General features: G+C 38.1%; 1 protein-coding gene across 2 annotated transcripts in view; it reads right to left on the reverse strand.

Annotated features, from left to right (window-relative positions):
• Positions 1–16448, reverse strand: part of DAB2 (DAB adaptor protein 2) — a 172366-nt gene that overhangs the window by 67071 nt on the left and 88847 nt on the right. The window contains exon 1 of one of the 2 annotated variants that reach the window (XM_059173860.1): positions 7759–7920. The exons of the other annotated variant lie outside the window; for it this stretch is intronic. The gene's annotated coding sequence lies outside the window, so the exon portion shown is untranslated. Of the gene's footprint in view, positions 1–7758; positions 7921–16448 lie in introns of those variants that run through there. 2 annotated transcript variants of the gene reach the window in all.

Raw genomic sequence — 16448 nt, forward strand, 5'->3', positions numbered from 1 at the left:
AAATAGCACTGTATAAATAATATGTGGGACAACTTGGGGCTTTCTCTAAACAGGTTGTTCTTCAAAACAGTTGTTTTTTGGTTGCATAAAAGTAGGATTCTTCTGCCTTATGTCTGCCATCAAGATAGGACAACTGTCCTTTGTTATTTGGATTAGTTTAAGTCTCAGAGTAGTGGTAAGTCAGCACACCTGTCCCCTGCGAAGAAGGATTGCCCAGAGGATATGGGAGGGAAATATTAACGTCTGCTTCTGGCCATCTGGTTCTTCTTAGCTGCGGAATGCTCACTGGTTAAGGCGTTCTGGAGGAAAGCTCATAGGGAGAGATAGAGCCTTCCATCCAAGCAAGGGAAACAATGTGAGGATAGAGGTAGAGTTGGCAACAGTAGAGTTTGCTACTCACCAAAAAAAAAAAAAAAAAAAAAAAAAAAAAGTAAAACCTGAGATGAATAAGGTGAAAAACTGATTCCTTGGATTGGGAGACATTCGAGGCTGAAATAATCTTGTTGAGGGATTAGTCACTATTCAAAAATTATTCATCCTTATTGAATAGTCCCCACACTGTACTGCTAAGTTTGGACACAACAAAAAGATATTTTTTTTAAAACCATAAATGTATTATATTAATTAAAGAAGTAAGTAAAGGTATTTACTTATACCTGAATGGATCTTTTTAAAATAAAATGGAAGATTGTCATTTTAAAGAGTTCAAATGTTAATGAGGACACAAAAACCATAAGATTATTTAAAGTAAGGAAGGCTCAAGTTTGAGATTCCTCAGTAGAAGAGGTCCTTTTTCCACTCCAATAAAGGGTACACTGGGCCAGGGTATAGTGGACTTTGTGGCTAATACTGGCATGGCCACTGTTTTCTGTCCTGTGGCAAATAACTAGTCTCTGTGTGTAGCATTCTTCAAATTGAAAATTACCTGCCCCACATATTATGATAAAAGAGATAAAATTGATCATGACAAAAATGTTATATAAAATACTATCATTATACATTTTTGATACAAAAAAGAAAATTAAACATAAACATTTTGCTTTCAATTGATTTATGTAGATCATAATGTATTTAAATTGCAAATAGCTTAACTTGCTGAGTCGGAGATCATCTTACTCTTTTCGGGGAGCCTCAACCTGCTTAGTTAGTAAGAGTCATGCTTATTAACCCTTCTGCAAGTTACAAATAGAAACCAGGCAGAGAAAGATGTTGTTATTTGCACCGACTGTATAATATATCTATAGAGTCTGAATAAATACCCATCCAAAAGCAATTGTTACTGTGAAATTAAAAGTGGGTTATAACCTATTTAATAATAATATTAGATGCTTCATATTTGTCTCCTAGCAACAAATAATATGGATAGGTAAAGAAATTTTTTTGAACATACCTTCAGTCATTAATATAATAACATATATAAATAGAGTATCTAAAAAATATATCCAAATATATAATCTCCTTTTAGTTATCACATAAATAGTTTGAAGATCCAACTGAATTATATGATGATGAAGCCAATATTCCAATTAAACTTCCTAAGAAGTAATTAAATGGAATAGATTTTTTTCTCGCACTAAGTCTACAGGTGATATTGAATACAGAATAGACTTGTTAAGTCTTCTGATAGCTGAGGAATTTCTCACAAAAAATTTATTCTGGCATGAATCCCGATTTTACTCTATCATACTTCCTTTCTCTCAGTGTCCATAGAAGTTGAATTTTCTAATAACAAAATACATAATTTCTCCTAAAATTGTTAGATTTTATCATACAACATTATACACAACTGATTTAATAGAATAAAAAACATTCTTCTTCTTGGGGATTCTTTCCAGAACTTACTAAATACTAAGCAGTGTGTCCCTAATTTTTGATCTAAAACACCAGGATTTACTTGCTCTTCAGCTTAATTTTATATTATTTTTGGGGAGGTGGGGTGGGGAAAGCATACCCCTTTAAGAGTTCCTATACCACTTGGACTTGCTATTGAAACACGTAAATGTTAATGAAAGTTTGGAAGGTGATATTCTGTGAAAACATTTCAGTCATTCTGAATAAGACTTGAAATAACATTTCTATGTTGAACTCTGGGTAAAAACTAGAGGCCTGGGCACGCAAACAATATTTCTTCTATCAGAAAGAAAGCCAAACATGAAATCACATTTACTTTCATTTCCCTACCTCAACACTCGAAAGAAAGAAAGAGAGAGGGAGAGAGAGAGGAAGGACAGGAGAGCTAAAACCGGGGCATACTTTCGGAATTCTGGAGGCATGTGCATGTGTGTGACGATTGTGAGGGCATGTGTATGTTGGATTTCAGCTAGAGAGGATTTTCTACATCTCTACAATTTCTATACCAGCTTGAAACCAAGTAATATTTAATCACTTCCATAAAAACGCCAAAATAAGAAAAACATGCATGAAAAAGACAGCAAGACGAGGAAGGCAGCTATATATGTTAGAGCTGACCACAAACATCATTCACAAAACAAGCTAGCGGCCTAACCAGGAATTTTCCAAATGCTTGTTTTGGGAGAAGTTAACTCCCATGCACAGAGAGCTTTAAAATAGAAGAGGAAAATGACAGGTTAGTGCCGACCCTTTTTACTGATTTATCCCTAAAATAAAGACAGCATCTTGAATTAAAATGCAAGTCCCCGGAGGGTGCTTATGAGAAAGCATGACATGTACAAATAATAATTTAGCATGTCGACCCCTTTCTCAGACTCAAAAACCCGGCCCAGCGTAGGAGCAGACCTCTGGGTAAGAGGCCGACCCTGCTCTCCCAAGCTGGACCACCTCCTCCTGGTTCTGGAAGCTCTTCCACTGTCAACGCTATTCATTTCTCTTTTTGGTGTTTTTAGAGAACGACAGGATAGATCCGACAGGAAATACTGGAAGAGTTTTTGCAAGACCTCCATTTCCCCACCAGTGGCTTCAACAAGAATAAGGACTACCACGTGGTGTGGCTGAACTTCGCTAAGAGGGCTTTGAAACATATACATAACATCCGTTGGACTGTAGCGACATTTGGGGGACACTGGAATGGTCTGAGTCTGCATAGCTCCTAGAACCATAGACTCGGGATCTTAAAGAACCTTGGGGGCCACCCAGTGCGATCTCCCACCTGATACTTAACATTCCTTCCATCATACCACTTCTTGCTCCAATTTACCCCAGGAGCATTTTCAGCAAAGGGGTTTTCCTGAGGCGGTCTATAGTGTCCTTACTTAGATTAAATACTTTTTCAGTCAGGTCCTCATCAAAAGCAGACAGGGTATAAGACGCAGCCTCCTTTAGCAAGCTACAGGTTTTGCTTACCTTTTTTTAGGCTCTGAGACATTGCATAAAACTAACCCAGATGTCAGCTGATGTATTATGAATTTAGAGTGGGAACCTTGAGTTCCTTCCTGTCTCTCCGTGGATTTTCGGGGGAGATGATTTACAGTTTTCCGGGCCACTGCTGGCTTGGAGTTCTTGTTTCTGCTCGGTTTCCGCCCCCCCGCCCCGGCGCCCCTTCAGTTCCTGGTTTACTCTGCTGTTCCTCATCTGCCACCTCTATTTTGTACCATGTCAAACTCAACATTCTTCCTTACTCAGTTCACTCTAACCCCCTTGGGAAATCCACCTACATCAAGACATTTGCATGGCTTTTCTGAAGGTGTGTGGAAATGAATGGGATTTATTTTGACATATATATATACACACACAAATATATATTATTGTATTATACATAATATTATTTATATTATAATATAATAATATTATTATATTATTATATAATAATATTATTATATAATATTAATTATATAATTTATTGTATTATTGTTTTATATATTATTGTATTATAATATTATTATGTTATATTACGATTATATTGTTTTGGTGTATTATAATAATATTATTGCATTATATATGTTAACAAATATTAAAAATACATATTTATTTATTGCGGCATGTACCCACACACATACTTGAATATTAGACATCCCTATCATTAAAAGTCTTTTCTTTGTCTCTTTGCAGAGCCATACTCTTTCTTATCTTTGAATTCCAATTTTTTCATAAGAAGGGTGATTTAGAAATCCTTTTCGTATGGTTCCTTACCATCTTTGCAAGCTTCTAAATTCTTGCTGGGGCATGCTGAGATAACTTTATTTCTTTGGTGCCAGACTTTTCATGCCCTCAGGCTCTTACCATCCATTCCAAAGGTTTATCATATATCAATTATATCAAAACATCAATATATCAAAATATCAAGACATTTTAAATAAAATGGCTTCCCTCTTTAAGGAGGACAACTATGTATACATTTTTAAACCCTAGTGTTTGAGAATCTCTCTAGGTCTTGCCCTGTGGAGAATGCATTTGTTGAGAAGGTTACAAGGAAAAAGGAAGAAATCAAACAATCGAGCAGAAGAATAGTTAAGTACGGATTAACCAACTGAACCTACTGCAAAGTGCAGATTTTTAAAAAATCTTGGCAGTTGGTTCAGTTGTGCTGGGCCTCATGTGCAGAAGTAAAAACGATACGTCCTTCTAAGCTGAGAGTGGAAATGTTGACCCTTTCTAGATTAAAAATCTGCCAAAGTCTGCAGTTGAGTGTACAAATTCCCTAAAGTATTGGTGAAAGTATCTGGGGTATCAGAGTGAGAAAGTTGGGATCAAGAGTGAAAGATGGGGCGCCTGGGTGGCTCAGTGGTTTGGGCTGCTGCCTTCGGCTCGGGTCATGATCTCAGGGTCCTGGGATCGAGCCCCGCATCGGGCTCTCTGCTCCGCAGGAAGCCTGCTTCCCTCTCTCTCTCTCTCTGCCTGCTTCTCAGCCTACTTGTGATCTCTGTCTGTCAAATAAATAAATAAAATCTTAAAAAAAAAAAAAAAGAGTGAAAGATGCCTAGGTTCAAGTTTTTCTGACATCTTATTATTATTCCATCTTGACTCAGGGCTTTAGAAAACTCAACTGAGGCCAAAACCAATATAAAAACAGAAGAAAGCAGAAAGTAGGTGTTAGGAACTATGACCATGCACTTAAATTTTTCAGGATTGCTCTGACTTCAAATGTCTCACATAATGTTCATATCATGCTTATTAATTTATGGTTCAGAAACTATGTTTATTTCATACATGAACCTAAGGAATTATTTGAGCTAAAACATCGCAAATCTAAATTGCAAATACAATATTCAGTTAAGGAAGGCAGATTGAACTCACATGTTTATCCCCCTCCCTCTTCCAAGCCCCCACTGAACTTACATGAATTAAAGACTATAAACCTAAAAAAACAAAGAGAACAGAAAAAGCCTTCAGCAGGCAAGCTATTTGAGGAATAGAAAGTATTTCTATTCCTCACTGAGGAATAGAAAGTAGATGAAGGTGTAGACATTGACTTATTAGGGCAAGGGTATCCAGACCTCATGCCGATGCAGGTAGCTTAGGAACTGTTGTAAAAGCAATTCACACTGAGAACCCAGGAGAAGCTTAGCTCCCAGAAGTAGCTGGTGTGGTAGATGGAGAGTGAGGAATGGGGATGGACCAAGAAGTGGGCAGTAAAGTTATCTAAGTTGGTCCTCTCCCCAAGGAATGGAACACTAACAGGTTCTTCCAATTCCCCAGGGCCTGCCATGAACAGAACATTCATGCCTACAACACCTCCCACTCTTCGCCCATCATTACCACAAGAGACCTGAGCATCCTTCATTAACTAGAGAACCCGAATGAGAGTGGCTTGTGATTCAAAGACACCGGGTGTGGTGACAAATGAGTGAAGACTCCAGCACCCAGCATGGTGATAGATAGCTCAACACAAGGGAACTAATAAAAATCTGTTCTTATTAGAAACTTCTAGAATGGTTTGATCCTCCAATCCCCTTTTCCTTCATACACACACCATATACAACCAGGACGCTGCCCAAAGACAAAAGATGAGAATGTTATTTTTGTAGAGACACTGAATCACCAGAAGAAAGATCCTAACAGACCAGAGGTTGGGAAGCCCTGATCAAATGGCCACGTGTCTACTAGACTTCCCGGAAAAGAAGTCCGCTAACTTTGCATGTGTGCACTGGGCTTCCACTCAGATTGTAAGGCTCCACTCTTAACTGAGAACAGCTTTGGATTACTAGAAAGTTAAGGGGAATCCTCATCATGGAGTGAGGAACCAAAGTAAATAAGGCGAAAACAGGGAAAAAGAAGAAAATAGAGATAATGTAGGGAATCATGCAAATGCTAAAACTGTTTATTAATATTCTTTGGGAAGAATATTCTTGGGAAGCTATTAAGTCCATAAACAATAACAGGTAGCTGTAAAGAAAAAAAAATAAGAGTTCTTAGAAATTCAAAATATGATAGTGCTGTTTCTCCCTTAAAAATATGAGTAGTAGGGTTGGAAGATTAAATTCTAGGAATGTTCCCAGAAGTTGAGGAGATGGAAATTTTGAAGAAGATAAAAATCATAGAAGATGAATCTAGGAAGCCAATATCTAGCTGGTGAAACGTTCAGAAAGAGATAGTAGAGGGGAAAAAATTATAAAGTATTAAAGAAAATGAGTAAAAAGGATAGATAGGCATCTCCAGAAGGAAAAGACAAAAGTGATTCTCCAGTGCAATCATGGTGGAATTTCAGAAGCCAAGGCAGAGGGAAGATCCAGATTATTATTTCTCATTAATTTGATCCTCACAAAGTGAAGGGAAGACTTAAAGGGTTTCACTGATCTTGCCACTTTATGCTTAAACCCTTTGCAGGTTCACCATGTCCTCAGAACCAATCTTCATCTCCTCTGCACAGTAGGCAAGGCCATTCAGGGGGCTGCCTCTAGCTCACCTCACTTCTTCCTGTCCTGTAGTCTTCTGGAACCCTCTTCATTTACCAGAACACAATGCTGACATCTCTCTTGCTGCCTCCTGTTTTCTTCATCTGAGTAGCTCTCCTTTCCTCATTTGCCTTGTCTCTTTGAATGGCCAAATGTTCTTATTTGTTTTAGAGATCTTAGCTCAGATGCTGCCTTTCTGGAATGCTCTCCATCAGCCCTGCTGGACGGGTCAGGTCACCCTTCTCTGCTCCTGTAGGGTTCTGTGCTCTGTCTAGTGGAGTGACAGTTGCTCTATTGTAATTCTCCAGCAGCTTTCTGTATCCATGCCCCAAATCAAAAGAATCTTGAGTGCAAAGATCATCTCTTGTTTACTTAGCGGCCCCAACACCAACCACAGGACCTGCACATACTAGGCCTTTTTGGGGGGGTATTAAAGAAATCAAGAGAAGGAAGAGATAGGCAGGGCTATAGACAATCAGGAAACCAAACTGGGAGAAAGCTGGCATTTCTAGTAATGCCCTTATAAGGATATTTAAAGATTTTCTCTTTTCTTTTTGTCTTAAGTTACCATAGTTCATCATTTCAAAGATAAATATTTTTTTCACAGTTTAACACTTCTGAAGTTAGAATGTGTCATACACATGATGGTGTGCTTATATTTTTGAACTGGCAACATTTTCATTCCATTTGAGTGGATAAAATGGCGTATGAATACAACACATACACCAAGTCTGTGAAGGAATAGAACGGCATTGGAGTCTTGAGCTAGACCTACAGAGCATGAGGGGCAAGGACTGAACTTACTCCCAGCTACAAAATTTCTTGGCGTGGAAAGAAAAAAGAGAACAGAGCCACGGAAGAAGAATGAAAGTTGTATAGAAACATTGTGAGTTCTTCCCCCCCGCCCCCGCCCAAATAAAGATAGGCTGCAAGTGGGTAAACTCCTTACCCCGTCTGCTTGTCCAGGTCTCTGACAGTGTAAGCGATAAAGGGGACAGGTGAGTTTGACTTCTTGTTTGGCAGTGTGGAAGTAACAGGTTTTAATTAGGTCTCACAGGCTGCCCTGCCAGAATTGGGGGTGGGGGGGATTATTGAAAAGAAAAGCAGGGATTCTTATTCCAGGAAGCGTCACCAGTCAGTTAGGAAAACTTGGAAAGTGGCAACCCTCCATGTTCTTATAGGCCACGACGCCAACACCAAACCCCAAATTAGCCATTGTTGTGTAAAACCCCTGATGTTGCAAAACCCAGTCTCAAACCAACTCTTGCTGGGTACAATCAAGTGAGAGACAATATTTGGAAAGAATTTCTTAGAAGAATAGCAGAATGTTCAGTCCAAGAAGAGAAAACCCTACCCGTGAGTCAGGAGAGAAAATGAGTTAGGGCAGGTTACAATGATATTGGCCACACGATTGTGCTAAAATAGATGGTTTTGCAATTTGTGAGCAAACCAAGTGTGCATACCTCCAGATAAACAGGATTTCCGTCAGCTACCTGCTGTAGCGTCCTGTGAGACACTGTAAATAGAATTGTGTGGATATCCTGACGCATTTACTCGCTGTTTTCACCACGACTTTATTAAGGTATCCAATCTTTTACATTCTTTCTGGATTTTATTTCATTCTAAATGTTACAGTCATGAGTAATTCTACAAAAGTCAATGCTGAGCGAAAAACAAGGAAGTAACCCACAAACCATTTCTGAAATATGAATTCTAGAAAGAGCTAAATAATAGCGCCTCTTTTTAATGCTGATTAAACTTAACTTTGGCAATAAACTGCTTATATTGCCAGGAACCTAATCAACTGTCTCCTGGTAAGAAAATCCTACCAGAGCACAGCAGAAGAAACCCGTGACTCTGTGTTGCTTATCCAGACAGCTGTATCATTAATGTGCTCATAGATGGCCTCATCATTAGTTTTTACCACAAGTCAGTCACAAATATTATTGTAAAGGTAGGATTTTTATAATTTTTTATATTTTAAGTGATACTTTTTTCTTCCCCTTTGGGAGGTTAACCTTTCACGACCTTAATTATCATGGGGAGATTCTTTAAATTATGGAATTAATGAAGAGGGATGCCTGAGGGGCTTAGTCAGTTAAGTGCCTGCCTTTGGCTCAGGTCATGATCCCAGGGTCCTGGAATCGAGTCCCACATCAGGCTCCTTTCTCAGCCAGGAGCCTGCTTCTCCTTCTGCCTCTTCACCTACTTGTACACATCTCTCTCTCTCTCTCTTTCTGACAAATAAATAAATAAAATCATAAAGAAGAAGAAGAAGAAGAAGAAGTAATGAAGAAACGCTACCCTTTACAATCAATGAAGGAAAGAGGGTAAATTTGAACACTGATTTTCTGAGTTACCTCACTGCACAATTGGGTGGCCAAATGACTCTGAGGCTGAGCTCCATTTGTCTTATTAGAACTTCCTCTTAGTAGTAGCTTAGGTTTGATTTTCTGGCACTTGGAGCCAGTCCCCGTGACTCAGGATCCCACGTTCCTGCAGTCCCTCTGGGAGATATTTCATATTTCCAAAGATGCATCATTGTGGTTTTTGTGTGAATCGATACCCCAAGCAAACAACATGTATCTACAAATTGAGCCAGTATTTCTTAGACAAAGATGACCATTGTAGCCTCAAATAAGCCTATTTATTTGGGCGAAGGGAGTATTTTGTGAAGGAATGACAAGCTGACATATATTTATTAACGTCTCTCAGAATGTGTGACAAAATCTGGCAGAGTAACTGTGAATGGAACAATTTGTCACAATTTTATGGAATCCTTTCATATGCAGAATCCATGCCTTGTCCAAGCTGCCTAAAGCATTAAAGTTTTTGGAAGAGATTTCTTGGCAAAATTCCCACAAAATCCCCCTATGATTTTCAAAGCTTTCAGCTCTTTCTTACGTACATAAACTTGCTTTCTTGTAGTCGTTGTTGTTGTTTTTTCCCATTCTCCTCAGGAGAATCTCTCTCTTTAGGAACATTCTGGAAAAAGACTTGAGTTTCAAAGAAAAGTTGTTCAAAGAAAACTTTTCAAAGAAAAGTTGGATTTATATTTCTATTGGGTATTTTCTTGTAAAAATGTTAGTCAAATTACATGATGAGCATTTTCTGCCGGCAGATGTATTTGTAAGAATTGTTATCAATGAGGATGTGGCACTTATTTTTTTATTTTTTGGTAGCTGATTGTTGTTTCTCAATGCCTTCGCTTTCATGTCAGCTTCTGCTGGCTGCACTGCTTTCCTTTTATCTAGTTATTGCTTCTAAAAATTTTGGTTTTTTGCTATTTACCTCTAAGACATTGGGGTTATAATTTCTATTCAGGTAAGACATGGAATACAGCCGAAAGATGTCCCCAGGTATTTTGGAAGCTTAAATGAATGTAAAATATTTTTCATATATTTTAGGACATTTTATAAAATATATGCTTACACATATGTATACATGTATAATTTAAAATATAAAATATTCAATATATATGCAATTTTGCAAAGCTCAGATGGCTGACCAAAGACATAATGGTGAAAAGTTTAAGGAGGCAGAATTTGGCTCAGGGTCTGCTTTCTAACCATTAGGAACATCCTGTCGCACAAAGGGTTGTTCCAGGAAGTGGTGGGTTTGTCCTTCCTGGAGACGTTCAGACAGACTGGCCTTCTGCTGAAGATACTGACAAGCACTACAGCCATTTACAAAAAGGCCTCTAAAGGCCCTTTTGCCCTTGGGACTCCATGAAATAAAAATACCATTTGAGGGAAATTGAGTTTTTACTTCATGCTTGTTTCAGCTGAAAGGAAGTCTGAGTGAGGGAGAGAAACATCATTAAAATTAACTGAATGCTGAATGTTGAGATTTGGACAATCCGTTTATACAGCATGGTATTTGTTGTCTAAATGTTTATCTTAGAAGGGATCAGGACCATAATAGCGCTTCATCATGCCTGCATCACTTAACTAGTAGTCTTATTAACAAATTTTAGGTTTTTCTCTAAATTCAGATGGCCATATCCTTCTGTTAGGAGTTGAATTGGTCTCCCTAAAAAGCTATGTTGAAGTCATAACTCCAATACCTCAGAATGTGACCTGATTTGGAAATGAGGTTGCTGCAGAGGAAATTTGTTAAGATGAGATCTTATTGGAGTTGCATGGCCCTACTCCAATATGACTATTGTCTTTAAAAGAAGAAGGCCATGTGAAAACCTAGAGACGGGTCACATGAAGTTAGAGACAGGATTGGAAGAGATGAATCTACAAGCCAAGGAACACCAAGGCTTGTCAGCCTTCACTGGATTCTATGAGAAAGGCATGGAACTGCTTCTCCTTCACACTCCTCAGACAGAATAAGCTCGGCCACCATTTTGATTTCTGTTTTCTCGACTCCAGAACTGTAAGATGATAATTTCTGGTACTTTAAGCCACTCAGTTTATGGTATTTCGTTAAGTAGCCCTAGGAAACTATACATCTTCCATATAGTCGATGGTCTTTAAGAATGTGCTTATATGGGGCGCCTGGGTGACTCAGTGGTTTAAAGCCTCTGCCTTCAGCTTAGGTCATGATCCCAGGATCCTGGGATCGAGCCCCACATCAAGCCCCACATCGGGATCTCTGCTCGGCAGGGAGCCTCCTTCCTCCTCTTTCTCTGCCTGTCGGGGACTGCCTCCGGCCCGGGAAAGTCCCTGCCATTACAAGATGGCGCTTGGCTCACTGCTAGCAAAATATGTGGCAAGTATACAACGAATTTTCTGGTGAAGCCCGCCTAAAGGAGGACATGGTTATTGGCTGTATCAAATTTAATCAGCATAGTAACAGGACTCTCATTGGCTCTCCCCATTGCTTGGCCCCTTATTGGTCACCCTGCCGCATAAAAGCTAAGGAAGTTGATTAAATAAACGGAAATGAAGCACTAACACCATACCAGGCTCGTTGTCGTCCTTGCGGGTTGAGGGCGACACTGCCTGCTTCTCTGCCTACTTGTGATCTCTGTCTGTCAAATAAATAAATAAAATCTTAAAAAAAAAAAAAAAGAATGTGCTTATATTCTTCCAGAAATGTTCTGTGCATATGCATACATTTATATAGACTATTTCTTTCCGGTAGATATTGGGAGTATATCATAAAGCTGCTCTATGTTTGGTTTATTTATTAATTGATGTAATTGAAGCTTTTTATTTATCAGTACACAAATGACCACTTTGTTCTTTTGAGTGGATATATGCTAAGCCACTGCATGGATTTAATAATACTTACTTAACCTGTCCTCTACTGATGGCCATTCCAATTTTTTACATGCAAACAATACTTAGTGGACGTTCTTGGATAAATTCCTTTTTAAACACATTCAAATATGTATATGTAATAAATTCCTGGTAGTGGAAATATCAATGCGATGGATATATGCATTTTAAACCATGATAGATTTTGACAAATTGTCTTCCAAAACAGTAGTTCTAGTTTGCCTTTCTACCAACTTTTGGAAATGCATGTGTCTCAGTGCTTCTGCAGACATCAGATGGGTGACACTTTTGATTATTTTCCCCTACCCGTAACTACGAGTGAGTTTAAGTATGCTTTCATACATGTATTTTGGTTGTTCGTATTTCATATCCTTAGAAATTAGCTGGGGGCGCTTGGGTGGCTCAGTGGGTTAAAGCCTCTGCCTTCGGCTCAGGTCATGAACCCAGGGTCCTGGGATTGAGCCCCAAATCGGGCTCTCTGTCTCAGCAGGGAGCCTGCTTCCTTCTCTCTCTCTGCCTGCCTCTCTGCCTACTTGTGATCCCTGTCTGTCAAATAAATAAATAAAATCTTAAAAAAAAAAAAAGAAAGAAAGAAATTAGCTGATTTTTCTAATGGGCTACTCTTATTTATGTGTAGGAGTTCCTTTTTAAAATTTTATTTCTTAGCCCTAATGAATTGTTTGTGAGGAGGAGCTAATGTAGGTGGCAATTATTAAATATGAATATTTTTGTCCTAAAAGTGGCTTTTGTTTGTGGAAGAGACTATTCAGAGGTTTCCTTTTGCTTAAAAATTTAGCATTCAATTTAAAAAAGTTAAAAATCCAAAACCCTACTTAAATTTTTAAATTCAGTTTCCAGGTTAATTAATCTATTTGTAAATCTAGATAATTTTAATAACAACCATTTTTAGGTGAATTTTTAATGTGTATGTCTACATTTATGGACTTAGTTAACTCAATTTCTATGTATATTTATATGAATTTTGTAAATTTAATCTGTTTGACTTCTTTTTTAAGCATGTCCATTATCTATCTAAAAAACTTTCCCAAATACTTAATATTTTTTAAAATCTTAAAAAAATGCACAGAAATATAGTGTTGAATCCTCTTTCATATTCAAAGCTCTTATACCCATAGTATGTGAGTAAACAATAGTTAAAATCAACTATTGCATTATGAATTTTAAATTGGAATTACTTCATCTCTCATTTTAATATGGTCAAGTTCCCCTAGCATAGTATTTTAGAAATACCAAACTTAGATGTATCACCTAATCGGAAACATCAGTAGATTGTTTTGATTCTCCTAAACACACGTTTATACTTAATTTTAAATTTTTTTAGGGTTGAAGATGCTTAGCTACTAAAAAAATTATGTCATCTAATGTCATTTTGGAGGTTACATTCTCAGCTCTCTTGAAGTTACATAACAACAGAAATTTAGGTCAAAACAGTCGCTGAATTCTGATAGAACATACTGAGTCCTATTTATAAGTTCATCACAGGGACTTCATCATTTGAAGGCCGACATTTTATTCTCAGCTTATGTAGTGGAGACCCATGGTCTGCCGAAAGGACCTCTTATCTTCCATCTAACTGATTACCTGAGAGATTGGGCTGGGTTTTTTTGTTTGTTTGTTTGTTTGTTTGTTGTTGTTTTGCAGGGGTGGGGATAGAGCAGAGGGTGCAGGAAGGGAAACTTAAAGATAGACATTATTATTATGATTATTATTTTTTATCTAACCCTATAAGTGGTAAAACTGATAGGAAACATCATTCTTTAAATATGCTTCCAAACATAGCTCTCGTAAATATTAAAATAACATCAACTGAACCTGTATCTTTTCTCTTGTCTTTCTCTTACTATTCAGTCACAACTTCAAAGGACATTCTACTGACAAGAAGAATGGCGGGGCATTGGTTGCAATTCATCTGTAGCTCAACTACTTTTGGCTAAAAAAGCCCTTAGACATCTTCATAATATAGTCATCAAATGAAGGTCATATCCATATCCTATATACAAAGACATTTATCCAGAAATTTCCGTGGCAGCATTATTTATACTAAAAAAGTTGAAATCAGTCTAAAAGCCCATGAATAGGAGACAGGTTATATCTCCTATTAAAAGGTGTTTAAGATTCTGCTTCACATTTCGTAGGGCTGAAGATGACCTAGTTGTTAGCAGGAATGATGTAGCTTCTGGGAAGCTCAGCACTGAATCCCCCCGACTCCTCACATCATGGTACTCGGCCTGCTGGGGAACAATCCGAAATGCTCCACCAAAATACAGAGAAGGCAGGGAAGGTATTTTGATGCAAACAGTCATCCTGATAATTCATTGCAACACTACCAGTATATGTATTTGCCCCACTTCTCCATACTGTGGCATTTGTGATGAAAGAACGTACAGAATTTGGAAAGGAGTAGATTTGAACATCCTTTCACTCAAGTAATGTTTTGGGACTACAGTCACTAGAGTCTGTTTGACTATACATATACTTACAAAATGGGGACCACAGAGGCACTAGGCATTCAGACATTTGTGATCAGAAGGAGGAATATTCGTCTATTCTGATAGTATTTTGTATTATAGGGAATAACATGTTAGAACCAGAAGGAATCTTAAAGTTAATTGTTGAACTTCCTTAGTGTATAAGTAAAAAGAATGGACTAAGGTACCCCATTTCCCAAGCTTTTTAAAATTACACACAATGTAGCACACAATACAGGATTCTTCATTGTAGGGGAGCAAAGAGATTTTATGCAGACTCCTGCATTTAAGTGGATATCTTTCATCTGGATAGAAGAATCACAGTTTTAAAAAGGTTTTTGAAACTCTGTGCAACCAGAAACAGGCATCAGTAATTGTTTCCTCCTAGGCACTCTGGCTAAATGTCTCCGCCTGATGAAAAATATGCCATTAAGAAGTCACTCTTTCTAAGATGGCAAGGCTGAGTTTCCCCAACATTTTTCCACAGTACCGTCAATGCCTTATTCTTTTCCCTATAGAGATCGCAACTTTTTAACAAAAAAGAAAAAGTAAGGATTTCAACAGAGATAATTAGGAATTACTGTTTTTTGCAAGCTATAAATATACAGGTATAATACCAGACATGAAAATAGCTTCATTGGGAATTAAACACTTTCTCGCAAAGAATTTAAGTATTGCTAATTAATGCTTCCATAATCCAGATGTGAAGAGGGTCATGGTTTTAAGGTTTAAATAAAAAGTTCTATTCTCATTCCACATTCTTATTGTTCCTCCCAATATATCTAGAAATCATGGTGGGGGAGAGGCTTTTATGCTCCCCAACCTCCCATCAACAAAAGCTCTTTTTTTTTTGTTTCTGCTCCAGGCCATTCTAAACTTGAATAAAGCCCTTTCCTTTGCTATTTTCTAAAACCCTTGGCGGACTTTAGGGAAGGTTTAGGGCCCTGCAGGGCCTTCCTACTGCAACACTACAGATCATTTTAAATTGAATATTGAAAACTCTATTCATCCATGAACCCCAACACTTCCATCCCTGGGCTTTCTCAGAGAATCCTGTTTTTTTGTTTTCTTTCTTTTTAATTTTTTTAGAGACTTGTTTATTTTTGGAGACAGCGCAAGGGTGCTCTTCAGCTAGCGAAGCGGAAGGGGAGGGAGGGGCCAGGAAAAGGGAGAGAATCTCAAGCCTACTGCACACCAAGCAGAGCCCATGCCTGGCTCAGTCTCAGAACCCTGAGATTATGACCTGAGCCAAAACCAAGACTGGGGCGCTCAACTGACGGAGGCACCCCTCCTTTTCTTTTTTTAAATAGAAGTGTAGTTACGTTCGTTTCAAGGTGTACAACACAGTGTTCCACAGTGATTCCACAACCCTGCGGTTATGCCGGGCTCGCCACCAGTGCAGCTACTATTTGTGGCCACAGGACCCTGTTACCAGATCATTGACTGGATTCCCCCCGGAGCTGTGTTCTGGAACCCTGCTTCTACAGGCTCTGCAGCCTGCCATGCTTCTTAGCCCCTCTGTCTTCCTCTTAACTTTCTTCCCTCTGTTCTCTTCTTCCTTACCCTAATCATTGCACGATTGTTAGTTGTTTGTGAAGAACAGCTTATCCAATTAGTTAAAAAAAAAAAAAAAAATTGCCGTCTTACACATCATGTTTTTGCAGGGGTCTCATTTTTTTTTTTTTTTTTCCATCCAGAGCAACATCTCAAGGTATTTTCCTAGACAAAGATAATTTTTCCCTTCAAGGAAATTCAGGGGCCCGCTGTAAAATTTATATATGTGTATGTAATTGTAATCATTAAAATTATAGCTGTACATATAACTTTAAAAATTAAAGTGTAACTAATAAAATTATTTTATTTTTTTTCATCATGCTACACTTTAACTTCCCGTTCCAGGGCTTTCTTATGTCTTCTCA

Source organism: Mustela lutreola, chromosome 5, assembly GCF_030435805.1.
Source record: "Mustela lutreola isolate mMusLut2 chromosome 5, mMusLut2.pri, whole genome shotgun sequence".
Taxonomy (NCBI): Eukaryota; Metazoa; Chordata; class Mammalia; order Carnivora; family Mustelidae; genus Mustela; species Mustela lutreola.